At 41.4% G+C, this 25,852-nt stretch overlaps 1 protein-coding gene across 4 annotated transcripts in view; it reads right to left on the bottom strand.

The window, feature by feature from the left end:
• Positions 1–23,243, bottom strand: part of Fer (FER tyrosine kinase) — a 341,616-nt gene extending 318,373 nt beyond the window's left edge. The window contains exons 1-2 of one of the 4 annotated variants that reach the window (XM_087906015.1): positions 23,090–23,231; positions 10,884–11,028 (exon numbers count right to left, since the gene is read on the bottom strand). The gene's annotated coding sequence lies outside the window, so the exon portion shown is untranslated. Of the gene's footprint in view, positions 1–10,883; positions 11,029–22,258; positions 22,397–23,089 lie in introns of those variants that run through there. The other 3 variants (XM_087906012.1, XM_087906023.1, XM_087906014.1) reach the window with 3 other exon arrangements.
• Between the last annotated feature and the right edge of the window lie 2,609 nt (positions 23,244–25,852).

Raw genomic sequence — 25,852 nt, 5'->3', positions numbered from 1 at the left:
TTTTGGTTTGGTGAAGCAAAAGGATGCTCTCTTGCTGGGTCTTCAGTAAAGAGGAAAGTCAGTTGGTTGCTTCTCAGTCACTCTGAGCTAGTAGGTTTTCGCCCCAGGATCTGACTCCTGAGTCTTATTGATAAATAGAAACATAGGGATTTAAAAACTATATTTGGCAGCAGCAAGAAGCAGTTCCAGCTGGGCCTTGGTGGGACAGTGACAGCGGAGCTGCAGTCAGTAGCTGAAACAGCAGTAGATTCAGGTGTACCCACAGTGCCAGTGAAAAAAACAACAGAACTCAGTATTCAGTAAACTCTGCTGCATGGCAACTTCCTGACATAAAGCCCTCCTCCATCCTAGAACCAGGGTGATGAAGACACAGGAAGCTGTAAAGGAGGGTAAAATATTCCATCCTACAAGGATGTTCCAAAGACACAGGTGTTCCAAAGGAAGGTGAAACATCCCGCTCTGCAAGAAAGAACATTAAATTCACAGAGCAAACAACTCGCAGGTTTCAGAAAGTACCTGAAACTAATCAGAGTCACTAGGCCCACTCACTGAACATATATGGGCAGTAAGGGCTGCTTAGAGACACTCTGAGACGCACTGATGTGCCTAGAAAAGGTTCAGACAAGACAACCTAGAAGCAGCACAGACCAGACCAGATAGCTGGAAGGGGATCAAACTAGCCGAGCTCCCTGGAACGGACACGCTCTGACCTGTAGAACTGCCTACGGCTGTGCAGTGCACTCCAAGTTCCTGCTCTCATGAGATGTCACCCAGGCTGGCGTGATGTCACCCAGGCTGGCGTGATGTCACCCAGGCTGGTGTGATGTCACACATGCTGGCGTGAGCTTTTGGTGATGCAGCTGATTCTCAGTCATTTCTGCTCTGGTAAGTGACTCCAATAAAATGCTCTGGCTGACAAAGTGAACTCTGCTGGTCGGTCACTGGTTCCCTGTCTGGGGTGAGCAGATATGCATTCATGTCTCCCCAGGAACAGTGTCACACAACACTCTCAGCTTTAGCTGGGGGTTCTTGTTCAGTGATCAGTAAGCAAGCCTGGCCTAAAATCTGACCTACCTGCCAGCCCCACATAAAGATAGGCAGAATCTACCTTACAGTCTTCAATGGCTACAACTTTTGGGTGTGCTCCTGGTTAAGTTGTAAGTTGATAATCCTGAATTGCCTGGGCTGGAGGAGTGGAAGATCAAGAGACCAGAGACCTGTATCTTTCCGATATATGACTCCAAGTCTAAAGAATCAAGTCCTGGAGCTTCTTCCTCACAAATGTGAGAAATTTAAAACAGGGCCACTTATAAGCACTTATACATGTAAATCTCAATTCCAGCTAAAGTTGGATGCTAATAACTAATTTTCTGCCCTTGTCACCTTTCTTTGGACTAAGAATCAGTTTTTGACAACTCAAATAGAGGGCATAGCACCAAAATGAATCAACAAGCATTTTTTATGTGGCTTCTCTATCCATATCTAAATAGGATGAACCTTTCTCCTCAGGTTCCATTTTCAGAGCCCTTTTCCGCTTAAGCTAGTCCTCTGGTTGACACGTGGTTCCCAACCCTAGCAGAAGAAGACACTGTAATTGGTCAGATCCAAAGTAACAATAAAATGCCCCGAGATTCAAATGTAACCATTTCAAGACTCCTTTATTCCATGATCATCAATTCATTTTAGCATCAGCTATTACTGCCTAGCAAAGGTTCTTTTCTTGTTTTGTTCAAACTGGGTGGAGCAAAAGAGGGAAACACTTCACAGACTTTTAAAGCTATACAGAGCAGCCCTTCTCCTTGCTCAAATTCTCTTTCTTCTCAGTCAAAACATGTTTTTCCCCATCTTTGAAAAATTCTACCTAGGAGCTAGGGACTTGGTTTGGTGGCTAAAGGGCTTGCTCAGCAAGTACAAAGCCTCAAGTTCAATCTCCAGCATTTTATAAACCTGGTGCAATAGCACAAACCTGTAATCCCAGCACTTGGGAGGCAGAGGCAGGAGGATCAGACATTTTAAGTCAGCCTTGGCTATATAGCAAACTCAAAGCCAGCTAAAGGCACATGAGACCCTTTCTCAAAACCAAACCAAACAAAAAGGGTATGGAATACCGTTTGAAAGTTTAAGAAAGATCAATAAAAAACTGTGAAATCCCAAAGCGAGTAAAGAAGTGTTCCCTAGGTGACAGGTCCATCCAGGGTGGAAAATACATAAATCTTGTCAAACTGCACCACGCTCTGGTTGTGTCTACTGACTTCCCTATATGAGATTTACATTTCAATCTGTTTTAAACTCCAAATGGTGCGCCTCTTTCAAAGACATATGCTTAAGCTACCACTGCCTCATGATAGTCGGTTTCTAGACACACATTACTAGACAGAAGCTTAAGCAACAGTTAAAAGGTGGAGGATGAATAATGAGGGACTCAAGCAGACTTCTCATTTAATTTCAAAAGCTAGTGCAGTAAGTCAAATAGAAATCTCCTAGCTTTCTTTTCTTAACTTGATACAACCAAATGAAAAACGTAACTCAGCTAATATATGCTTAAAATTTGAATATTTTGAAAAGAAAAAAAAATACTTGGACTCTTTTATCTCCTACAACCTCAGAGAATTAGAAGCAAAAGGAAAATTGCAAGTTTTAGGTAGATAACATTCTTAGAAACCAGATAATTCCCAAAACAGCCATCAAGTAAATTTGTGTCTTCAAACTCTTAACTAACCCTTAAGTGAAAAACCAGATCATCAACAACAAAGAGGCAAATAACAAAGTGGGGGGCTATTTAACAGAGGAGAACAAAGAGTCATAAGAACCAAATGGAATGCGTGAAACCTGACTGAATCCTGCATTAATAAAACTCTAGAGAAAACTTTGCAATGATAACTGGTGAGGCCTAGTTACACAGAATGTCACACAACATTGCTGTGGTTTGGATGGACACAAAAGTCCCCCAAAATTCCCTGTGTTGGTCTGAATGTAGAGGCTGGACAGTGGGAAGAGTGCAGGAAACACTGTCCTCTGGATGTGACACAGCTGCGGCACTGAAGAACTGGCAGTACCTGTGATTATCTGCAGAAGACCTGTACAAGATAAGGCAGTCAACAACCCACCACAGACAGCGGAGGGACTTGTGAGGCAGTCAAGGGTTCCTGGGAGAGAGTACCATTTTCTTCCATAGTACATCCATGTGCAGTTGCCAAAACTCCAGAAAATACATCCTAACCCATGCAAGAAATACTACCTAAACTCAGCAGGTCACAGAAGCACAGTTCTGAAAGTGGGAGGAGTACTTGTCGGAAAGGGATGAGTATGAGAAGATGAGAGAAAGAATGCAAAAATGACCAATACGTGAAGTGCATGTAAGGAGTTGTCAAAAAATGATACATTTTTAAAAACACCTGGGAAAAAAGTGTGAGATTTTAATCATTTTGTGGGCAAATGTAATTAAATTTGCAAGACTTGACATATACATAATAAAAATTATATATAATATAGATATAAATTATATATAGTATAGATATATAAATATCATATATATATATAGTATAGTATAGAATACTATCCAGCTGAAAACAAAAATAAAATCATGTGTAACAGGAAGGCCACTCATTTGTTCCCAGCCGCTTAACTCCAAAATAACAACAAAGAAACTATATTATAAAACACTGCTTGGCCCATTAGCTCTAATTTCTTATTGGCTAACTCTTACATCTTAGTTTAACCTATTTTTCTTAATCTGTGTATCGACACATGGCAGTGGCTTACCAGCAAAGATTTAGCATGTCTTATTCTGGCGGCAGCTCCGTGGCGGCTCTCCCTGACTCTGCTTTTCTTCTCCCATAATTTAGTTTTGTCTTCCCTGACTACCTAAGTTCTGCCCTATCAACAGGTCAAGGCAGTTTTTTAAACTCATTAATGATAATTACAGAACACAGAGGGGACTCCCACATCTCTTCCTTTTTGTTTAAATAAAAAAGAAATCTTTAACTTTAACATAGTAAAATTATATATAACAAAACAGGTACCAAGCAAGAATTACAGTAAAAATATTTTATATACTTTATCTTTTATCATAACTAAGGAAAACTATAACTATCTATCTATTCTTCAACTCCATCAAAGACTTTAGAAGGATATATTACCTAAGTAAACAGGAAGTGCATTATAAACAACTTCCAAAACTCTAGAATTGACGGAGACATCTCGCTGCCTGGACTGTCACCCTAAGTTCTTTTGTACCATTGGGGCATCCATCTTCAGCCTACAGGCCCAAAGTATCCAGCAGACTTTTCCATGAAGCAGAAAATTTCAAAGACAGTTTCGCCTATATTGGCAATTTTCAGTCACTTTCTTCTGTGTCCTGCAGAATATCTGGCAGGCTCTTTCATGAAGCAGAACTCCCGAAGGATCATCTCACCTTTAGGCAAGCTTAGCAGTCATTGCTCTGTAGGTCCTGTATGTCCAGTTTATGCAACAGTCCAGGCAAAAGCAGTTTCTTGCCCAAATGGCTAACCAACTCCATAAGGAGCCTCTTTGATGTCCATCTTTCTCTTGAAGTAGATTGGTGCTGCCAGGAGCATGTGTCTCATTTTCATGAAAAGTCCTAAATTTTTAAGCATTTTAAATGCCATATTCTGAAAGTCTCTGAAAGATTTGAAGAATCCCTATCCATTTGAAATACTTCTCTGTACATCTAGAAAATCCAACTAACATGACTACAAATTTGACTATTATAGATGATTATCTATTAACTTATATTTTTCATGGACTTCCTACAGGAAAAGATCATAAGTAAGGCAACCCAGGCCCAGAAAGACAAATGTCACATGTTCTCTCTCATCTGAGGCTCCAAATTTTCAGATGTGAGTTATGTACCTTGAAGTAACTGCAGAAACCAGTAAGGTAAAAGGGAACCATTGCTGGGTGGGGACACAAAAGAGGAGGAAGGTGCAATGTACAAAATGATCTGTTGGTGAAAACAGGAAAAACAGGAGGCTCTAACTAGGGAGGGAAGAGGGAGAGAAATGGGTAAGTACAAAAGTAGGAGAGGGCAGTAAAACCGTAAGAATGTCTGAACATCATAAAGAAACGCACTACTAATGATTCACCTACGTAAGACATGTGTGTATGTATGTATGTGTGTATGTATATATATTTCTGTATATTAATATGCATATATAGTTTAAATAAAATGTTGACATCTGAGCTAACAATGCTCCCTCCAAGAGCCAAAGTCAAAACCTCAATAACAGGTTACAACGTCCTCTTTTGAGCTGTTGGTCAAGATTGTCTAAGAAACTCCTAGAACATTAGAGGCTATTGCTATTGTCCATGGTTGCCCCCCAGATGTAGAAGCTAAATCCCTATTGCTGAAGACATCACGTACTTCAGAGACATTAGAGACTCCCGGCTGGAATTGACCTGCAAACCTTCTCCCAGAGGTCTAGTTTTCATGGTACCAGAAGGCATCATGCATGCTTCCAAGAGGGAAAGCAACCAACCACACTAACCAGGTATGGTGTCTATTAACCATAACAACAAGTAGTATGGCATACTAACTCTAGGGGTAGAGTAGAGCCACACATACCTTGGCAATAACCAGCAGCTCTCTAATTAGACTCAGAATCTGCTCAACAAGAGGGAAATTGTACCTGGTACTAGAAACCTAGCAACTACCCACGGCTAGTGAAGTAGATTTTGACCTACAACTGCCATTTTACTGAACCACCATAATCCCTGACTACATTCTAAATATTTGCACTATACCCACAGATAAATGTAGTCTTAGCCCCTCAACAAGGAAACTTTTGAATGGAGACCATTACAGAAAACCACAAGTTAAAATGCAGTCATAGAGCCCAGTTCCAGTAGATACATCTATAAAACATTTCCACACCTAAGGCTCAGGGCACACTGTGCAAATGGAACAGAAGGACCGTAAGAGTCAGAGGATGAGGGAGTTTGCTGTGAGACTGTGTCTCCTAGAAACATCAGAAGCTCCACCCATAAAGTCTCACCAACATGACTGCCTAAACACGAGCTGAACAAGGACGACAACAGACATGCCAAAGTGGATGGGGGAAAGTCCACAAGGCCTCTACCTACACAAGGGAACTAGGAGCAACCAAAGAATGCAGAAAGCAGAAGATTAGTCTTCCCCCAGAGAAGAGCACACTAATTGGCTATATCCAATACCAAATGATCAGCCCTGAAAACATACATACAAGGAATATTATATGGCCTGTGTAGGTTATATTTGTCTATTTAATAATATATATGCGTATACATATACGAAATGACAATCTATTGAAAAAGAGGCCATGAATTTAAAAGAAAACAAGAAGTGATAAATGGGAGGGCTTAGAGGAAGGAAAGGGAAGGGGAAATGATATAATTACATTATAATATCAAAAAATAATGATTATAAATAAATAAATCTCCTTGGCTCTCAAACAAAAATCAATATTTTTACCCTCCAAGGTGATACAGAAAGAAATGAGTGAGTTCCTCACAAGGACATGCCTGATGCTCACTAAAAATAGGCTTCAGGGAACAGCTCCCCACCCTTCCATCTGTGATGTGAAGAAATTCAAACAGTGTGAAATATGAGGAGCAAGCCTTCATCCACCACCAAACCTGCCAGCACACCTTGACACAGCATTTCCAAACCTCCAGAAACGTGATTACCCAATTGCTGTTGTTCATACTTTACCTAGTACAAGGTGTTCATTACAGCATCACATATGGATTAAGACAACATAAAACGTACTTCTTAATTAATGTTAAATTTTATATTTGATTTCAACAGTATGATTATATAGGAAAATTATCCTTATCTGCAGGGTCTGTATGCTAACGATTTTAGTTATGGTGTTCTTTATTTTTGTTTGTTTTTCAAGACAAGTTTTCTCTGTGTAGGATCAAGGACATGCACCACAATGCCTGACTTTAGTTATGATGTCCTAATATACTTTCAAACTACACAAATACGTAAAGAATGAAAATGCACAAATGTTAGAGGGAATCTAAATGACAAGCAATAGACCCACATTCATTGTCCTGCATCTTCAGTTTTTCTGTAGCAAGACATACTGTCAAAATGAAACACTAAAGCAGAAGACAGAATGAGAAGAACCCAGTGTGACTGAGGCATAAGAAGACCAGGTCAGCTTTCAAATTCCTGAGAGTCAGCTGGACAGGTCACAGTTGCTTTGGGGTCAAGGAGAGGTTTGGGTAAGCTCCAACAGTACAAGTCAGCACTTAAATCCCCATAGTCTGCCCTAATCTCTCAACCTCATAACTCAAATATAAAAAGGCCAGAGAGATGGCTGCTCTTGCAAAGGATCTGAGTTTTGTCTCCAGCACTGTTACTCCAGTTGCAGGAATCCAATGCCCTCTCCTGAAGGCCATGGGCACCTGTGCTCACACACACACAGGCACACAAGCACATAAAAATGAATACACACACACACACATACACATGTATGCACACACAGTTTCTTTTTTCTTTTCACCTTAAAAATAAATTTTAAGAAAATAACTATACAAAAATAGAAAAACTTATAGGCCAATAGGACAAAAAGTAAAATTCAAGACATCTAACGAAATGTCTCTTGCACAGGGACAAATAACAAACATTAACTCTTTATTGTGACAAAACACCTAAAAGTCCCTTCCAAGGGGCAGAGTTAAGAGCACCGCTGCTCTTCCTTCTAGAGGACCGTGAGGACTCACAACCATCTGCAACTCCAGTTCCAGAAGATCTGACACCCTCTCCTACCTTCTGTGTACAGCAGGCATGCATATGGTGCACATGCCTACATGCATGGAGGCAAAACATGCACACACATAAAATAAATTTCTAAAAAAAATTTAATCCTTAAGAAAGGAAACAAAGGAAGATATGGCTATTAATAAATTTATAAGAAATTAACACAGTCTATTTATTTTAATAACTACTAAATTTCAGTTTTCACCTCGAGTATCAGTCCTAAACAACTGAATATAAAAACGCTTTGATAAGAGAACCTACGTGGGTTCAACCCTCTTGCATCCACATGACATCCCACAAGTATCTGTAACTCCAATGTCCCTTCCAGCCTCTTCAGGTACTATACACAGTGCACAGATATACACAAGCCAAACACCCATACACATGAAATAAAAAAATGTAAACGCTCTAAAGAAATCATACAACCAAGTTTAAAATAAATGAATCTTCCATGCGTCTACACAAGCTAGATATATTCAAGTAAGCTTAACATTGTGTGTGTGTGTGTGTGTGTGTGTGTGTGTGTGTGTGAACACAATAATGGAAAATCATCAAACTAAAATACTAACCAGAACATTGGGGAACGTCCTGGGAAGATTTCCTACTAGTGAAAAGAAAGATCTCTTTTTTAAGAGATCATAAGTAAAGCCACTTATGATATAAAAGTAAAGACCAGTTACTTTCGCTTCCATAAATTCCCTAAAGTCTTACAATGGTGAACCCATAATTATATGTCACATGGGGCTTTAGAGGCCCACTGAGAAGTCGGTGGCTCACTCTTAGATGGTAACACTGGGTGAGGGTGGGCTAGCTCAGGCAAAGAGACAGCTGATTTTCTAAGGTAAGGAGCCATCTGAAGAGCCTGCTAGTGACACGGGGGAAACGAGATCTGGGGTGTTTTCTTTTTTCTCTCTCTTTTCTTTCCTTCCTTCAAGACTTACAGGACTTTGAGTTTCTTGGGTATAAAAGGGAAGAAAATAAAATTCAAGGATGAACAGGTTTTTGTTTGTTTGAATTTAAATACCACTTAAATGCTGGTATCACTAAGCAGAACACAGAAAAAGATTACCATTAGATTAGGTATTATACAAAAATAAACTTAACAGAAAATATCAGGTAGACATGCTAGAATAAAACACAGGTTCTCACTATGTAGCCCTGGCTGGCCTGAAAATTGCTATAGACCAAGCAGACCTCAAACTCAGAGAGATCCACCTGTCTCTGTCTCCTGAGTGCTTAGATTTGCACCACCATAACTAGTATATTTTTAATACATACTAGTTAATGCTTTGTTAAATCTTTTCCCCCAACAAGGAGTATTATATGCCTTTTAATTAATTATGGATTTAATTTCAAATTACTTCAGTGATGTGGGATGTATTTCTGTATGTGTGTTGCTTTTATTGGTTGATGAATAAAGCTGTTTAGGCCAATGGATTAGCAGAAAAAAGCCAGGCAGGAAATCCGAAAAGAGATATACAGAGTAGGCAGAGAGAGTCAAGGAGACCTCATGCAGCTGCTGAAGGAGAAAGACACCACAACATTACTCGCAAACCACAGCCTCGTGACAAACACATTAATAGAAATGGGTTAATTTAAGATATAAGAGCTAACTAAGAATATGCCTGAGTCATTGGCTCAGTGTTGTAATTAATATAGTTTTGTGAGATTATTCACATCTGGGTGGCCAGGAAATGAAAGCACAGTCTCAGTTTATACTACAGAGTCTTTCTGGAAATACAGAAATACAGAAAACAGAACAAAGAATGAGATTTCCAATAGGAAAAATATGTTGACCCTTTGGATATCAGTATGGCGATTTCTCAGAAAATTAGGAAATAACCTTCCTCAAGACCTAGCAATACCACTTTTGGTTATATATCCAATGAATGTTCAATCATGCCATGAGGACATTTTCTCAACTATGTTCATAGCAGTGTTTTTTGCCATGGCCAGAACCTGGAAACAACCTAAATGCCCCTCAACTGAAGAATGGACAAGGACAGTTTCCACAATGGAGTATTACACAGCAGAAAAGAAAATAACGACACCTTGAATTTTGCAGGCAAATGGATGGAGCTAGAAAACATCATATTGAGTGAAGTAACCCAGACCAAGAAAGACAATTATCGTATGTACTCACTCATAAGTGGTTTTTAAATATAAAGCAAAGAAAACTAGCCTACAAATCACAATCCCAGAGAACCTAGACAACAGTGAGGACCCAAACATGGATCTAATCTACATGGGAAGGAGAAAAAGACAAGATTTCCTGAGTAAATTGGGAGCATGGGGACCATGGGAGAGGGTTGAAGGGGAAGGGAGAGGCAGGGAGGGGAGCAGAGAAAAAATGTATAGCTCAATAATGGTGTGGGAGAATTATCTGTATTCTGTCAATTATATTTTAATAAAACGCTGATTGGCCAGGCAGGCAGTATAGGCGGGAAAGCCAGACAGGAAGTAGGGGTGGAGAAAAGAGACTGGGAGTATTCTGGAAGCAGAGCTCCCTCAGCATTTCCTGTACAGACCACCGAAGAGGCAGCATGTAACTTGCCCAGCAGAGAAAGGTACGGAGCCATTATGGCTAACATAGATGAGAATAATGGGATAATATAAGTTATAAGAGTTAACAAGAAGCCTGACCTAATGAGCCAATCAGTTTATAACCTTATGGAGTCTTGTGTGTGATTTTCTTTGTTGCTTGCCGGCTGTTGGGGTACTGGGAGGGACAGAAACCCCAACAAGCCGGCCCCTCATGTTGCACAATAAAATCAATTTAAAAAAGAAAAGCATACTTAGTTTGGTGTCAGGCCATTTGAAAATACAGGACTGATAGACACACAAGCTGAGAAAGCAATATGGGTATTGAGATCCTGCCAATCAAAAGTATTAGTTGAAAAAACTAATCTGATCACAAGTGCCATATGCAAAATGCATTAAGATAAATGACAAGCAAAAATAAATTACACGTGAAATGGTAGTAGCCTTCTGAAGTATAATAATCTAATATAAAGAGCACTAACATGTTAACACAAAACTATTATAGACAGGTTGAGAGGCCAAACCAAAAATCAAAGGTTTTAGCAATTTACTAAGAACAGTAAAGAAATCCTACCTTACTACTACCATTGCTGGCCATGTCTTAGCTAAAGGAGCAGGTCCATGATGAGGAATTACACATTAAGGATGAAGAAGACACTTGAGAAAGTGTGCAGTGAAGTCTCACGGGAGTGACCATAGGTCTAGCCAAAAGGACTGGGCTGTAAGAAGAAAGGTAAGGAGTCAGAAGTACTCATCGCAGGAAAGAGAGATAAATACATATATGTGGAGTGCAGCGAAGTTCTTATTAGAATCTAACGGCCACTTTTTCCCCCTCCACCAAATAAGACAACCACACAGACCTAACTTGCCTGCCCACCACTTTCTCCCTTTTCTCTCCTTCCACAGTTGTCCAGATGCTTACCCCTTTCTTTGACACACAACCCACCTAGCCACAGCTCTGAAGAGCCTGCTTTTGTTTTTCTCTATTTTCAAAGCACAAAACTAACTTCAAGCTGGAAGCACAGCAGAAACAGTGAGGTACTACACTTATTTAAAGAATGCTACATGTGGGGAGGTTAAATCTCAGGCAGCCCTACCCCTAGACAAAGAACTACATGCAAATAACACCTACAGAGAAAGAGTCTTCCTTGGTAAGAGCTCCCTAATTTATTATCCAATACCAAGTGGTCAGCCCAGAAATCATGTACATACATGCAACAGGTTGTGTTTGTGTTTATATATTTATGCATGTGCACACACACACATGCACACATCAAATATAATCAAAGAAAACAGATTATGAATTTGAGAGGGAGTAAGGGGAGGCTAAGGAAGAGTTGGAGGGATGAAAGAGAAAGGGCAAAATGATATAACTATATTTTAACTACAAAAAACTGAAGTGAAAATGTCACAGTCAGAAGAAGTAATTAAGTATGCAAAAGATGACAAAGGGTTAAGGAAGACTTTCCCAGCAAAGACATATTTTCTGTCTTTGTGTGCCTGAATATATTCATTGATTTGGCAGGTTTTATCTCAATTCTTAGAAATGAAGAGGCCTCTTGGTTGTGGTCTTTCCTTTATCACTGATGTCCATACACAGTGGTCCCTTTGAATTTACATGGATTAGTCCTGGGACCCCTGCAGATGCTCAGGTCCTTTATATAAAACAGCCCAGAGCAGGGGAGTGGGCTCCACCAAAAAAAAACCATACTACCATGCCAGCCTACTTGAGTTCATACTGCCAGGACACATCAAGAGAGATAAAATGGGAGGCAGACAGCAAACTACAAACAAGTCTGAGAGTCAGCTAGCCTGGAGAACCCAACATAGCTTGCCAGAACAAGAGAGACCTTGCCTTAAACCAAGCAATGCAAAACCAACTCCTCAAAGGTGTCCTCTGACCTCCATATGCACCCTACATGTACACATGACAATAGTTTTAAGTAAAAATAAAACAGATGTGGCACAGTATTGCATAAAAACTGCCCACATCATCCTAAATACATTAAGCCCTCTCTAGGTTACAAATACATTTTATAGTATAAATGTTATGTATCAGCCGGTACACAATATACAGTATTTTGGAGGAATGAAGACAAGAAAAGAACAAATCTGTGCATTATAATACAAACACGTTTTTAATATGACATCTTTGAGCAATAACTGCCTGAATCCACGCAAACATCTATATGAATACAAGGACTGTATTATGTGCTCTACAACCTTATAACTTTCTTCTCTTCTGCCTCATAGAAACCTTCTGTTTCTAACCCTGGGTTCCTAGTCTATAATCCTCTGTCCTCTTTTCTCCTTATCCCCACTCCTTGTGTGTGTGTGTGCGTGTATGTGTGTGTGTGTGTGTGTGTGTGTGTGTGTGTGTGTAAGCCAAAGGATAACTGGATAACTTTGTGGAGTTGGTTCTCTCCTTCCACCTCCATGTGGGCCCTAGAGATTGAACTTTGGTCATCAGGTGAGCACAGCAAACGCTTTCCACCCACTAAGCCATCTCTCTGGCCCCATCTTATTTTTTTTTTATTTTATTTATTTATTTACTGACATTCCCCTTAACTTTAATAAGACCCAATGGCATTTCACACATGTCACCAGAAACATCTGCCTTCCTTCCAGTCAGGAAACCAACATCGGTCACATCCTCCAAGTCCTCCACTCTCCCAGTGACCTCCACATTTCCAAAGATACCTTCACTGCCTCCAAACATTTTATTTCTTCTACATTTGGCATGGTTCTCAATGCTAACATGACTGTAAATCTAACTTTCTGTAGAATTTAAAATGTCATTAAATCCCTCTTCTTTCATGAAACTGTAAATGAGGGAAGAAATTTCTATCTTGTTAATGTCCTGCACACCACAGCTGAGACACAGCAGCCGCCAAGCAAGTGTAACTGAATGAGTTCCATCATAAAGTGAATTACAGTTCTCTCTGATGAGTACATAGCAGCAGAAAGTAAGGCTTCTGAATGAGTTCCCATAGATGGCAAAATGTGCAACTTAAAATATTTAAATAGGAATTTTAGTCATCACTTCTTTTATATTCTTTCAGAAAAGCATACAAGTTATACCATAGCAATATAGTATATATTATTAGGTCAGAAGACAACTTGCAGAAGCAGGGGCTCTTCCAGCATATGGATTCCTGGGATTGAACTCAGGACCTCAGGCCTGCTGGCAAGCACCTTTACCAGATGAGTCATTTCACTGGCTCTCATTTTTTAGGTTTCTCTCCTTTTTTTTCTTTTTAAATTTTTTTTTTAATTTTTAGGTAAGGTCTCACTATGTAGCCATGGTTGATCTGGAACACACTCTATAGACCAGGCTAGCCTCAAACTCATAGCAATCTGCCTGCTTCTGACTCCTGGGTGCTGAAACTGAGTGCCACCAAGTCCCGTGTAATTTGTTTATGTGTATGTACATAAGTCTATGTGTATGCCACATATGTACAAGTCCCCAAGGAGGCCAGAAAGGGCATTGGATGCCTGGAGGACGGAGTCACAAGCATTAGGAATCACCTGACATTGGTGCTGGGAACTGAACTCAAGTTCTCAGGAAGAGAAAGTGTTCCTAACCTTCAATATTCCCATTTTTAAGATTTCTATGGAATCAAATAGAGCAAGTGTGAACCAATGTATACACTGTATAATTAGTTCCTTTCCAAATATATCTCCCAAATCAGAGTAATTCACTCAATTTTTAATATTTAAATGTTTGACTCTCTTGCCAGTGCTGTAACTGGGTTATTTAGAATTTCACATTTTCATCTTTTGCTGTGGTATGGTCATGCTCAACACACTACATGGAACAGAGAAAACTATTCAATTGGATTCAGGTTCAATACCAAGCAGTCAAATGTTTCCTCAAGACAGCCAGTCAAAGCACCAATGTGGTTTCTCTTAATCTCTAGCTAAGTCTTTTCTATATTTTTTTCCAATGGAAAAGCATTTTTCATTAATACTGATGTGGATTCATTTCAAAATGAGTAACAACTTCATTGATGATGTGTTCAAACAGAGCTTTATGCTATAGATTTGTGAAGAAACGGGGTTCTTTGTGTTGCTTCATATGCAATAGCATTGTTACCAGAACCCAGCCAGGATTCCCAAGCACAACTGGACATGGATGAGTCCTTTTTGACGCCCCTTTATCTTCCCCACTGACTGACTTCTGTTTAGCCACAGGTCCTCATCTCTCACACACTCAGACCAAATGGAATTCCCATTTCCCAATGTGTTTTTCTTCACAGATGGAGATTAGGTGGAGCCAGAGCAGCACTTGGGGGAAGAATGTAGGAGAAGCAAAAGGCACAATAATATTCACAAAAGGACAATGTTGAAAGTAGAGATGGTATCTCTCTACAGAGAAAGAGCAATTTAGAATATCTTTATTTCAGCCCTCTCTCCTGGAATGCAAATCCACTGCCTATATACGCAACCACCCGGCCCTATCATATGACGAGTCAAAAAGGACAGGACGAGGAAACAATGCTGTGACATGCCTCTGGCTACTATTTTTGATGCAATTAACTCTAGGTAGGGCTGTGATATAGGACTTGGTTAGTATATGAATCTGAACTCTAACAGGCTTGTGCTGGGGAGATGGTTTAGTGGGTAAGAACAGCTGTTCTGCAAGCATGAGAACCTGAGTTTGAATCCCCATCACCTGTGTAAAACAGCTACTCAGGCCAGCCCACGTCTGTAGTTCCAGCACTGTGGGGCAGAGATGGGCAGAACCGCAAAGCTCACTGCCCAACCAGCCTACACTAGACAGCTTTAGTTCAGTGGCAGACCCTGTCTCAAGGCAATGAGGCACAGAGCGATACAGAAAGACACCCACGTTCTGCTGTGATGTCCACGTGTCTCACAGGTGTACACATAGGCACATTCACATGCATGTACCACAGCAACACACCTAGAGACAGACACACAACTATAGCAAACTAGCACAGGATGGTAAGCAAGAATGAATAGCAAACAAGCATTCTCACTTCCCACAATGATAAAGAAGACAAATAACTGTTTTAATTACTATTTTACTCAAATATGTGCTAACAACTATTAGCCATGTGACAAAAAAATAAAAACAAAAAACGAACAAAAATCCTACCTCCATGGAGATTATTATACTTTAAAAAGAAAAATCAAAAATATTTTTTAAAAAAATTTAAGAGCTAGCTGTGACAATCACTACAGAGAAGAAACTCAGTTAAGAAGCCTGGGAGAGGTAGACTAACGGTAACATAATGGAGACCTGAAGAAGACAAAGACAGGAGTTTTACCTAAAGACAGGAGTTACCGAGACTTAGAGAAAAAGCTTTGCAGGCCAACGGGGAGAGAATACAGTCTCTGTTTAAGGCGCAGCAAGGAGGCCTGTGTGTAGAGAATGGTGGAGAGAATAAAAACCTTAGCAAAGATCCTGCACGGAAGAGACAAGGACCACAAACTAATGGCTTATCTGCAGAACTTGTGTTTCCCAACGAGACTGCGCAAAGGGCCAGCTTTTCAAATGAATGAAAGGCTGCTTTGGTGAGCAACACACCAACAGGGAGTCTCACTAGGAGTCATGCGAAAGAAAAATGGTGTTGAGCTAGGATGAAGGAAGTGGAGGTGTAAGAATTAGATTTCAGAATGTTTTTGAAGCAAGAAAGAATATGTTGAATGACTGTGTGGGAGACATTAAAGAAAATGAACTAAGGATTACTTCAAAGATTGTGGTTTATGCGAAATAACGATGGTGCTGCCACTCTCAGATGGGAAGTATGGTTTCATAATGTGACTTCTGTCACCTGGGTTCACAAATCACCTTGGCACTCTCCTTTGTGCACCGTGTGATGCTACCAGAAGAGCCCCCATCAGTCAAGTGCGGGAAATCCTCCCACGCTGCACAGGAAGAGCACAGACAGACCTCAGACATACTCAGCCTCACGGAGAGAACACAGTCGATCCCGACAACATCAGCAAGCCCGCAAGCACTGAGTGTCACAGAAATCAAGCACCAATCTGTAACTCTGTGACAAGCAGGAAGCTTTGGACGCCAGAAATGCTCTCTTGCCCTGCAACCTCCCAGACACTAGCATATAGGAATCTTTACCCATGTATAAACTGCATAATGCAGAGTTCCCTAGCTCTCAAAGGAAAAAATAATACTTAATAATGTCAATGACTATAACTCTATTGAATCATCAAAAGTTTGAAGGGACAGCTTAAGTCTTTTAATTAAATTTATTTCCTTTTACAGAAGTAGACCCTTAATTTGCAATGTTTCAAGAAATGACTTTAGCAAATTCCAAAACTCTAGGGGACTTGAAACTTTTGTTCAATATTCATTTCTAACTGTCCTTCTCTGTAAAATGACCGATTAAAAGCAATCTCAAAGAACATAAAGTACACCTTTAATCCCAGGACTGGGGAGGCTAAGGCAGGCCAATCTCTCTGAGTTTGAGGTCAGCATGGTCTACATGGTGAGAAACCCATCTCAGAAACTTAAAACTAAATTTTAAAGTAAGTGCACTCCCCTTTGGGCAATGTAATTTTACAGACACTCCTTTGACTGGGCCAATATAAGAAGCATTTTAAGGTACTAAATGCCTAGAATATAAAGACTCCTAAAACAGTTACACCGCAGAGACAGTTTTCAGCATAAAACTAATTGCCATGTTTCTATAATAATTGATGTCATTTATAACAAATACTGTAGTGTTTTCAGTCAAATGCTTTTTGCTGCTGGCTAACATTTGTTGCAACTTTTAAATGTTGGATTCTTCATTATCAATTAAACAAAATCAGCATAATAGCATTTTCTATTATATTACAAGAACAACCGGAAAACAGGGGACAGACTTTCATTTAAGGAAAGAAGAATTCCCTTGATCTCAACAATAAAATGGCAAGGTTTCTCTCAAGCATTTGTCACTCATAAGTCACAGACATTTCTGATGACTTTTTCAATAACTAATGTAAATCCAAGTTTGTTCCTCTAGTGATATGACTGTCAACACCTCTATTCTGATAAACTTGAGTGGGAAAGGAAGACAAAATCACAGCTGGCATCTAGAAACCACACTAGACTGTCATACATGCAAATATCTTGTACTTGGATGGGGAAAAAACATGGAGAATCATTAACTTAAATCAAAATGTGTGCAGCAGGATGGGACAGCCACTGTTGCATAGTTCAGCTAAGGCCTAGTGGAGGGCTGACTCAGTGCACACAACATCCACAAGCTGACTGCACATTTAAACTGTTTTCTTTTAAAAACTAGAATCCCATAATTAAAGAGTTTAAACTTTAAACAGACTGAGTGAATGAGATCCAAAGTGGGAGTGCTAATAAGAAATTTAAGAAAATCAAATTTAGCCGGGCGGTTGTGGCACACGCCTTTAATCCCAGCACTCGGGGGGCCAGAGGCAGGCAGATCTCTGTGAGTTCAAGGCCAGCCTGGTCTACAAGAACTAGTTCCATGACAGGCACCAAAGCTACAGAGAACCCTTTCTCGAAAAGCCTAAATAAATAAAATTTACCTTCTCTGGATGCATTTTAATTCAATACTTTCAATTGAAAGAAATTTACAGCACACTCAACCAACAACAAATGGCATCCTAAAGCTAAAGAAAATATTTTAAGAACTGAAACTATTGATCTGATGAGGGGGGAGGGTGAACAGTCCTTAGGGAAGAGAGAGGAAGGTAAATACAAGAGGAAAGAGGGAAGTAAAATAATATGGATGGCTGAAAAAGTCACAAAGAATTAAACTATTAACTACTAAAAAAAAAATAATGCACATAATTCAGTGTGAGTGTGTGTGTGTGTGTGTGTGTGTGTGTGTGTAGTTTTAATGAACTTTTTTCATCTAGAATTACAGATGAAAAAACAGCCAAAGACAACCTAACAAAAGTCAAAATCCCCAATACCAGAAATAAGAAGCCCTCTTTTAATTGTTAGCTAGGACTGTCAGAGAGACTCCCAAAACAGAAAGCCTATAGCTGTTGCTCTTGGTTACACCCCAGAGGTGGAAGAGGCTACCCCTATGCACTTCAGAACCAGGATCCAAAGGCCCTGATCTGAGAAACTGATCTGAGTGCCCCCTCCCTGAGGACCAGCTTTGCTGCCCACGTTCTCTGTGTTCTCCTCCCTCCTCACATCTCTTTCTCTCTCTTTTCTTTCTCCCTCTCTCCCTCTTTCTCTCCCCCCTCCCCCCTTCACCTTCTGAAGCTGTAAGCCAGCCCCAGTTAAAAGCTTTCTTTTATAAGAGTTGCCTTGGTCATGGTGTCTCTTCAGTGAAAGAGTTCGAACTAAGACAGAACCATCCTGCTAACACCAGAACAGATGGAGAGTGATGTAGAGAGCTGAACACAAAAGCTGAGCACTTCCTAACGTCAGGCATTTTTACTTACATTGTCTCCTTTTCGCCGCATAACTACTGTATGAGGTAATTCTATCTTACTCATTTAATAGAAGAGGAAACTATGATTTGATGATATTAAGTAATTTGTCCAAGATCCCACAAAAGAGAAACTGGAGCTGAAACCCAAGTTTTATGGCTTCAAAATAAACCGTTCTTCTTTTCACTGCACTTTCCCAACCTGGCAGGGAACTCTGTCATTAAAATTTCCAGACTTTTAATTAATACTTACTGAGGAAAGAGATAATATCAAGCTTATAATGGATGGTAATAATATAGACTGAATATTAGTCATAGTTTTATAACTACAGATGAAGATTTGAGAAATAATTACAAGTTATGCATGATGTTATATTCTTTAAAGCTGAATATGTAATGCCCCTAGAATGGGGATATTTTTTCTTAAAATTTATTTTCTTAGAAAGGTACTAAGTAAACTTCAGTTTACCTATATAATTTTGAACTTCAAAAACTTTTGACGACCCCATAATGTGGTAGTTGTACATCAGTAACTACAATCATTATTACCGTGCTTGTTCAGACAGAATAAGAAAAAAGCAGCTACTTTATTCTGATCTCTCTGTTTCAGCTCTAATGCATCCTCTACTCTGTTTTTCCCCAGATCCGGAAGCGGCTAAGTTAGTGTAGCCAAGCCTCAAACTCAGGAACTCTCTAACACAGATGCAGATGTAGATACACGGGAAGGTATACACCAGACTGTCATAACTGATAGTGTCGTGTGGTACACGGCAAGTTTCAGTTATTTCCAGAACATTAACTATAATAGAATTACTTCTCTTCTCTTTATTTTCTCAACTGATTTTGCAGAATTCATCTTGAGGGAATAAAAAGAGTAAGAAGGAGGGAGAGGCAGGGAAAGCAGCACTCTGATGCAAACCCAGCATGAGAGTCACCATTGCCAAGCTAGCTGAATTCACTCAAGTCCAGAAGTGGGCCCTTGTTCTCTCTGATGTACACACCACGATAAATATGCCCCAAAACAACAAAAATCTTATCCATCTGTTAAATTCTGATAAATACCTCTTAAATACTTTAGAAATCAAGTGTATACAAAGATAGGTATAAAATCTTTCTGAAATTTAAAGACACAAATATTTAAGAAAAATTTTCCTAAGACTGAAAAGATACAATTACTCTATGTATATAAACTAATGCCATTTCCACTTTTGTCTCTTCGTCAGAAACTGAAGTTCTGTATTAAGATCTCCCGTTATTAACACTATGACACAACACTGAAGAGAGTTTAAGTCCTGCTGAAACACTAGTAAACCTAGTAAACAAAGTTACTCGGTCTCCATGCAGGTATTTTCTTAAGCTGCATTTGCAAACTCTTTTCCATCACAAAATACATTCTTCCAAAACAACATGCATAAGATTGATCCAATTCATTCAGCTACATGATCAAAACACTGAATAAGCAATCATTCCTTTGTTCTCACTCCCAAAGATGTACATCATGGTGCAAAAACTACCATCTACTAACATGTAGCCAGCCAAGCTTGGAACAGAACGCTGGTGTCTATGACAAGTTTGCAGGCTATCTTTCCTGTGACTACCACAATGATATTACTAATCTCGGCGTAGATACAAAGATCTGTCTTTCCACACCTCACAAACCCACACTGAGTAGTGCTTCGTGGAACTAAACTACTACTGCCTTCTTCCTGTTACTATTTAGTTTACTATTTCCACTTATAAACAAGGACCTTACAATATTTTGATCTTCTATACAGTTAGGTTAACTTTTCCAATCTGATCGTTTCAATTCTTGATAATATTTACCATGGAACAGCTATTAAAAGGTACTGCTGTCACATTAAACAAGCACACCTCACTTTTTCTAACTTTTGACAGGAGAGGAAAATACCGTGAATCTGAAGAGTTCACAAGGAAGTTAGAGCGACATGGCAACTAAGAATGAAATTCGAGTAGTTCGTCCAGAAATGCCTGGATTACTCCTCCCACGCAAATGACATCTACCTTTGAAGCAGAGCAGACGCTGTATTAACAGGACACTACATAATCTCAGCTAGTGTATATTAATACTGTCAATGCAGAAAAGAAACAGATCTTCGCCAAAGGTCTTTTATGGAAGAAAACCGAAAGGGTTTCCAAAATGTCTATGTACTCTCCTAAAACATCCCTGGGACCTTTGAAAACCCTTAACTCTAGGGCTATAAGAAAATCTTTTCTTGGCTGTAAAATAGACACTCAACCTTTTATATCCTGTGGCTCTTTCACATACCTTCATAAATCCTGAGGAGGTGTGTATACAAACAGTCCCTGCACCCAACAATGCATTTCGCAAAACTATTTTTCCCTTTAATCCTGTTCCCATTTCACATACAGATCGCAAAATTTTTAGACATTAACCCCTAAAATAGTGTTGGCATTATCTTCAGATTTTTTTTCCATCCAGCTTTAATATGCAGCAGCGACTTCAGGTGAGTTTTTCTTAAAACGCCTGAAAACTCCTGTACAAGTTGGAGTAGCATATGCTCGAGGGATGATGAGACTACTGTGAATATGTAGGCTTCTTCAAGAGGAGAAATAGTCAGTTTCATTGTACTGACATCACAAAGTGGATGAAAATGAAAGGCTGCCCTAACCTTAACAAATATAGGTTGCAATGGCATCCCCAACGATATCACAAATGTAGAGTACCAAATCGACCATCTCATGGAAACTTACAGCTGAACTCTAACTCTTCTGAAAAGCATCCTGGCTCTTACCAAAACTAATTCCATGTTTCAGAGAGTTGTTCCTAAGAGGCGTCCAAGGAGGACACAAGGGTGTGTCCAGACACCTCAGACCCCTAAACAGCACTTGGGGGAAAAAAAAAATCGCCCCTGACTGCCGGCTTCACACCAGGAGTCTAGATCTGGTTCAGACTCCTGAAGGGCAGCCCTGAACAACAGGGGCAATAGGACATGAAGGTGGAGGAGAGTCGAGACAGGGTTAGTGGGTCCTGATGTGAAGGGGCTCCGGGGACACGAGGGGCTGGGTGCCCCAGGACAGGGTGGCCAGGGGAGGAGCCCACAAGAGTTCAGGGCATCGTGAGAGAACGGCGATTAGCGACAGTAGGGAGCGGGTGCAGACTCGCAGCGCCGCGGCCCCCAACCCCGCCCCAAGCCCCGCAGACCCGCGACCCGCGACGGGGCGGGGCCAGGCGCCCGCCACGGCCGGCACCGCCCCCTCAGCCTCCGGGTGCGGGCGGGTGGGAGGGGCGGGCCTGGCGGGCCGGGTGAGCAGCCGGACCAAAGCCCAACCCGGAATGTTCCGTCGTGGGGAGGATGGGGCGAGTGACCCCGCAGCCCCGGGCGGGGACGGAGCCGGCTGAGGGCGGAGGAAGAGCCTCCGAGCAGCCCTCGCCCGCTGGGCCAAAGCCCGGCGCCCCGCTGCGGGCGGGGACGGTTGCCCCCGGTGCTGAGCTCGCCTACCGGCCTCCTTCCCACCTCCCGGGGCGTTGCCCGGGGCAACAGTGCCTACCGACAGCGGCGTGAAACGCACCTACCTAGAACCTGACAAGCAGGAGCCCCTCAGACCCGGGAGCCAGTCGCCACCCGGCGTCACGGGGACTGCCCCAGCCAATAGGTGCCGCTGTCGCGAACCTCTGCAGCCAATCCCGCTACACTCCGGTCTCCGGGCACCCTGAGTTCTCAGCCAATGAGCAAGAGCGAGGGGCGGGCACTGCCTCCGGTCCCAACCCCCTCCCCTACTACCTCCCAGGAGGCGGGCGCGGCCCATTGGCCCGGGCCCGTGAGGGGCGGGGCTTAGCGGGTGGAAGCGGGCTGGGGTTGCGGGCGCGGAGGCGTGGGCCGCGGCCGCCGCCCTGTGGGCAGATTATCCGCAGGGCTCGTCCTCGCGGCTCTCATTCTTTGAGGAGCCCGGTTCTCCGAGCTCAGCTATCGGGATGGGCGCGGAGGCGGAGGGGGCCTGACAGGAAACTCGGGAGAGGCTCGCGGGGCCGAAAGCCGGAAAATGGCCTGGCCGGGTGATAAGCTGGGGCCAGCGGGAAGGGTCAGCCCCGCGCTCCGGCCGGAAAGGAGGCGTGCCTAGACATGGAGCGCCCGCGGGGTACGGGCGGGTGCGGCGTCTCCTCCCCACCCCGAGCGGGCTCGGCACCGGACTGTCCCTCCACCTTCCCGCGCTTTGCTTGCGTGTGCTGTAACGAGGATTTCTTTAAAGCGGCTTTGCATTTCTGCAGAGCGCTAAGCACTTGTCTCTTCTCACTCCTGTGCTCCCGGTGCCTGCGACGCTGACGATCTGAGAGTCCTCTGGGCACATGGATGCTGTTGCAAGGTGTACCGCGGGTCCTGGGAGCGGTCCCCTCCAAAGTACTTACCTCTAGGAAAGTCTGGAAAGCGAGAACTCAGACTGATCGGCTCTTCCAATGAGGGCCGTTTTCCGAAGCGCTCTTCGGCACTTTGGTGCAAAATGAGTAATGTGGACTGAACAGATCTTACTAGGTGATCTGGAGCTCTGTGATAGGTGTTACTCGTCACTGAGCGTCACTCCCGTATTGCTGTAGCACGCTTTTTAAGGCATTGTATCCTGTACGTGAGCTCAGCCACATTGGTTGCGAGCAGCAAGTCTAACAACTTCATTTCCACTCCCACCCTTAAAACCTTTGAGTTAGGTGAGAGCCAAAGAAGAAAGATGAATACTTTTCATTCTAAATGGTTCTTCACTTAAGTCCGTTTCAGAGCCCAAGAAACCAAACATACTATAAGGACACACAAATGTTTATGCCTTCCTGTTCAAAATGGATGAGATTCTCTCCCCTTTTTCTCAGAAAACAATTAAGTACTCTTATCAGATTCATGATCCAGGGATATCTTCCTCAAGAACTTGGAAGATACGAGGGCGTGAATCAGTGTTCGAGCACTTAAAACCCTGGTTGAACCCCACTAAGAGTAGGGGAACCCGCTACCTAGGGACAACAAACAAACCTGGGAACCAGTATCTCTCAAAGTTCAGAGGCACCAACAGAAATAGCCTCCTATCTCCCAGTTTCTGTGAAACACTAGAATTCTAAATTGCAAAACTACCTCGGGCATAAGGATTACTTTTCCTCTTAAAATACAGATGGCACCCCAACAATCCTCTATAGATGTGACAAATAGTACCAGGTTCTCTTACCTGATTACTAGCTATTGCTCATTATGAAAATGTAATAATGGGTTGTATCCACTCATCTACAGAAAAGGGTGAAATTCATGTCTTAACATTCTCTTGGGTAATGCCTTGGATATGTATCACATTCTGATTTAATGCCTATTTGACAGTAAAGGTGCTTTCCTTCTCTTACATTATTTTATCAATGAATTCCAAATTAAAAATGTTTTCTATGTATTTATGTAGTTCTGTAGTTAAATACATACATAGTCTCCTAAAATGCAAGTTAATTTTTTTATAAGCATGGAATGCTGTATGCGTATGTCAGTGTGGGTGAAATAAATAAAAATTTATGTGTATTTTAAATGGTTTGAGAAAACCATATAACTTTTGACACTGCTTTACCAAGCGCACCTTTTCCAAGAACCTTAGGCTTCCCATCTTTATAAAAAGATCTAAATGTAGATGATGTGGCTGATGAGTTACTAGTGCACACACCTATATATGAGAATGGAATGCACTCACCTAAAAGCAATAAAAACCTTTTCGGTTCTATAATTATTCTAATCCCAGCGATACACTCAAGAAGTCTAAGTTATCTGCCCTGTGTCAGGCATCATGTTAAGAAGTGCAACTTTGCAATTAAAAAAAATTAGTCATCAGGCGCATAAACCACAGTTAAATTTGGCAAAAAGAAAGAGAAAGAAGGGAGGAAGGGAGGGAAAATTGCACTCCTGGTTTTATTGGTTTTCCCTATAATAATATAATCACTTGCATTACAACATATTTAACAAATACTTTTTTTTTACTTCCAAAAATTCTGAGAAAATTTCCTTGTACAATCTTGTGACTATGGGAAATGAAGGAAAATAATTTCCTTTCACGGCCTTCATAAAATGCTAGCCATCCTGCAGCTGGCGATGCTAACATAGGATTTAGTAGATCCATTTTCTTCCGCTGAAATTTAGATCTGTACCAGGAACTGCCACAGCTTGTGAAATGCCACAGTGCTGCCTAGCTGTAACAAACAAGTCCTCGGTGTATTATCCATACAGATTAAATACCAAATTTTATGTTTTAATGAAGGGACTTTCCTGGTGAAAATCTATATAATGTGAACATTAAAACTAGGTAATTGGTTTAATAGACTTTTTAATTCTTCACTTTTGGTTAATATCATTCCTCACCCTGTCTCCCTCTCGTTTTCCTGTTTAAAATGTTCTCAAGGACTTGAGGGAGCTTGGCTGTGTGCCAACATAGTTCAGCGAGGGCCACTTCTGTAACCTTTGCTCCTTCTCTTCTCCTTCTCTCAGCCAGTTCCTTTCATCTGTAACTGTTTTCTTGTTCACTTTTTAGACCTAACCATTTGCACACACCACTCCTAAAGCAGATGTATGATAAGGAGGACAGAAGGAAAACATGGTATTTTTTTTCTGTGCGTGCTACCCAGTCTGTCCTCACGGCACATAAACTTCATAGATTCTGGAGATCGTTCACTTAGACGAATACTATCCCTATAGATCATGTCTGGGTGAAGTTCAAGATGTTTGTTACATTAGCTTTCCAAAGTTCAAAATGCATATATATGACTTCCTTTGCATGGCATTACAGAACTGTAAATGGAGAATAAGGGGAGCAAAGCGAAGAAAGGCAAAGGAGATGACAGACCCAAACTCTTGTAGTCTTCAAAGTCAACATCAACCGCACTAAGAACCCTTCCTATGCACCCCTCCCAGAAAGGCTGGCTGGCTCAACAGACTCACACTGTTTCCCTTGGTTCCTTGGCTTTCCCTTCTCCACCCAGAAATACGGCCACCAACATTCCTCATCAAGATGAGTCCTCTTAAAATGCCCACAGGCTCGTCAAGGTCTGTCCCTTTAGTAAGCCGTTGTTTTCTCAGGACTTGTCTACTCTTTCCTTCATTCCCTTATGCCTAGTCCTTTGCACCTTCAAAGATACAGCTTGAGACTGTGCTTGACCAACCGTGCT

The sequence above is a fragment of the Myodes glareolus genome, chromosome 1 (assembly GCF_982192425.1).
Source record: "Myodes glareolus chromosome 1, mMyoGla1.1, whole genome shotgun sequence".
Taxonomy (NCBI): Eukaryota; Metazoa; Chordata; class Mammalia; order Rodentia; family Cricetidae; genus Myodes; species Myodes glareolus.
The sequence above is the reverse complement of the archived record's forward strand: the minus strand, read 5'-3'. Positions and strand labels throughout refer to the sequence as shown.